Below are 3,297 nucleotides of genomic sequence, written 5' to 3' on the forward strand. Positions count from 1 at the left end.
CATGTGAGTGTGAGTCTTTTCCTTTCAGCAGTGGGTTGGTGTGGCTGGCATGGTTGTGGGACTGGAAGAATTCATTTCATTGTCTTGAGAGAGCGTGTACTTGATGTTCTCTTCACTCTGATGTGTGCATAGTGCCTGATTTGAAAGCTGCTGGGAACAAGGCATCAGCACTAAATGTTACAGTCCTAGTAGATTTATTACTCTCACGGTGAGGATACTTGGAAGGTGAGAATTTGACCTTACTGTGCAAGTAGAAATGATGGCCTGTGAAGGTGATTTTGCTGTTCCCTGCAACACTTCTTTCCACCTTCACAAAAAGGCTGCAGGCAGTTTTTAAGATGTGAATAGTTCCTTGGTTCTCACATTAAGGCTGTAGCTGTGAGTGTGTCCTGTTACAGGTGGCAGTTTCAGCTGGAGAAAGTCTAGAACAAAAGCACTTGGGATAAAACTACTTGGATAAGTCAGTCCATGTGCCGTGCGCGGCTGCTGCTTGTGCCGTGCGTGGCTGCTGCTTGTGCTGTGTGCGTGGCTGCTGCTTGTGCCGTGCGCGGCTGCTGCTTGTGCCGTGCGTGGCTGCTGCTTGTGCTGTGTGCGTGGCTGCTGCTTGTGCTGTGTGCGGCTGCTGCTTGTGCTGTGCGCGCGTGGCTGCTGCTTGGGCCGTGCGTGGCTGCTGCTTGTGCTGTGCGCGCGTGGCTGATGTTTGTGCTGTGCGCGCGTGGCTGCTGCTTGTGCTGTGTGCGTGGCTGCTGCTTGTGCTGTGGGGAATCATTCCTGTGTTACTTGTTGCAACTTCCCGGAGCAGGGGTGTAGGCTCGGCCCCACTGACGCTTCATGTCCTGAATTGCTGCAAACTGTATGTTGTGCAAACTGAAACTCGGAGGAGCCTGAGCAGAGACGCGAGGTCTTTAAGTCAGGCTGTGAGGAAGGGGGACCGATTACTTGTACTAGGGATAAAAAGAAAGACAAGGCCTGCAAGTTGCAGGAGGAGGGTTTATAGCACTTTTCTAGGGACAAGGATAGTTGAGCTCTAAACAGACCTTACTTGGTCTGTGTCATTATTAATGTGCACCTGTAAGTCTGATTGGGAAGGGTTCATTCCGCTTGGAACACAGCCTCCCACGTGTGCACCCACTGGTTCTGGCTAAGGGGGCTGAGAAGCAGGACTATGTAACTGCTGGACAAGATCCATCCCACTTGTGTCTTAGGAGCATCTTCAGTGCAGAGAGGGTTAAACGTGTGCCAGCTGTGACTGGAGGCTAATTATCCTGGAGGCTGATTATCCTGCAGGGAGAGAGAGCGCATAAAGAGGTTAAATGCCTCTTGGTCGGTACATCGGTGATGGTTTCAGGGACGACAAGAGATCCTGGTTTGTTACACTTTGCCCTGGGGAATGAAGACACGAGCCTGGGGCTGCTATACAGGCGCCCAGCAGCACCACCCGGCGATGGCAGTTCCCTCACGCCCTCTTTTCCCAGGCTCGCACAGGTAACTGTGCCGGAGCTCACACGCCTGAGCCGTGCCGCAGCTCGCACGCCTGAGCCGTGCCGCAGCTCACTCGCCTGAGCCGTGCCGGAGCGCGCACGCCTGAGGCGTGCCGGAGCGCGCACGCCTGAGCCCTGCCTTCGCACACGTGGGCACGGCGGGCTCCGCCGCCCCAGCCCCGCGCTCTTCCCTCGCCCACCGAGCCGCTCTGGCCGCCCGCGGCGGGCACCGGCCTCCTCGCCCGCCCTGCCCTGCCCTGCCCTGCCCTGCCCTGCCCTGCCCTGCCCTGCCCTGCCCTGCCCTGCCCTGCCCTGCCCTGCCCTGCCCTGGCCGCCATTTTCCTCCCACCGCTGCTTCCCGTCGTGAGCCCCGGGCAAGCGCACCCTGTACCCATAGCAACCCTCTCGGCGTCGGGCGCGGCGAGGCGGAGGCTGCGGCAAGGGAGGCAGGCTGAGGCCAGGCCCGCCGCCTCTGCCTTGAGGCCGCCGCGCCGCTCCCTAGCCGGTGAGACTTGTTTCGCCCGCGCTCCTGCTTCACCCTCTCCTTCCCCTGGGCCCGGGGCAGCCGCGGCTGCACTCCGAGCAGCGTGGCGGCGGGGCGGGGGGGGGGGCGGCGGGGCGGGGGGGGGGGCGGCTGGTGGGGGGTGCCCGCGGCGGGGGCTGCCCGCGGCCCCACCCCGAGGGGACAAGCCCTGGCCGGCGGCAGCGCGGAGCTCTGTTCCGCCTGAACCCCCCAGTTCGTGGCATGGGGCCCCGTCAGCGCCCACACGAAACACGGGGGTGGCTCAGTACTGCCCGCAGCTGCGGGAAGGGCGGCGGGCACCCCCCGCCAGCCGGCCGGGCCCCAGCGCCCGCGCTGAGCTGTGGCACTGCCCTTGCTCGGGGCCCAGAAGTGGCCTTCGCCTGCGGCATGGCTTGCTGGGGGCTGGCAGCCTCCCCTCCCCTCCTCTCCTGCAGCTACTGCCAAGACGTGCTGCCTAGGACTGGGGGTTTGTGTGTGTGTGTGCCACAGAAATATTGGAACCCCCTGGAAAATTGTCTGGGTTGTGTGGTGTTCAGCACTGTGCCTTAGGGCTAGGCTCAAGCTTCAAGGCCTTTTCCAACCTAAACGATTCTATCATTCTGTACTCTTCACTTCGTCTCTTTAATTCATTTTGAGCAGGTATTAATCTCAAAAAAAAGCTTACTGAACTCTTCCTTTAGTGGAATTTCCTCCTACAATGTCCAGTAAGCATTTGATAGTAGGTTGGATAAAAAAGCTGCTGAAATTTCAGCACATGGCCTTCACTTTCTGTTTCGTACAGCATTTATATTAACAGCTGTTTACTCAGCTGCATTCCAAGGGCAGCTGCCTTCGACTTGGTGGTGGTGGCCAGCACCAAGCAGCCATGCAGCAGCTCTTGGCACTGATCTCTGTACAGTTGTAGGTCTCCAGAGGCAGGAGGGAGACAAAATTCACTCTTCTGGCAGGCCTTGTCCTTTGCTTTCCCTCTGGATACAAAAAACTAAAATTATGGATTGCCTTGAACTTGGAACATTGAACCCTGGAACGTTGTGTTAAACACGTCAATACTCCAGCAAGTCATGCATCTGGCCAGGTCTTCCTCTGATGCAAGTCTGCATAATCGTGCTGAAGAATGTGACCCTCGCTTGGCACGATGAGAACTTACTCTCTTGTGGGAAAGTTATGTCCTGAAAATATTGTCTCTTTCAACAAGCAACTCAAACTGCAGAACATGCTTACATATTGTTGAGAAACATGAGCTAGATGACCTCCTGAGCTCCCTTCCTACCTGAATGACCCTGTGGGTTTGTG

This window comes from Melanerpes formicivorus, unplaced genomic scaffold (genome assembly GCF_026170545.1).
Source record: "Melanerpes formicivorus ecotype bairdi unplaced genomic scaffold, bMelFor1.0.p_v2 SCAF_1, whole genome shotgun sequence".
Taxonomy (NCBI): Eukaryota; Metazoa; Chordata; class Aves; order Piciformes; family Picidae; genus Melanerpes; species Melanerpes formicivorus.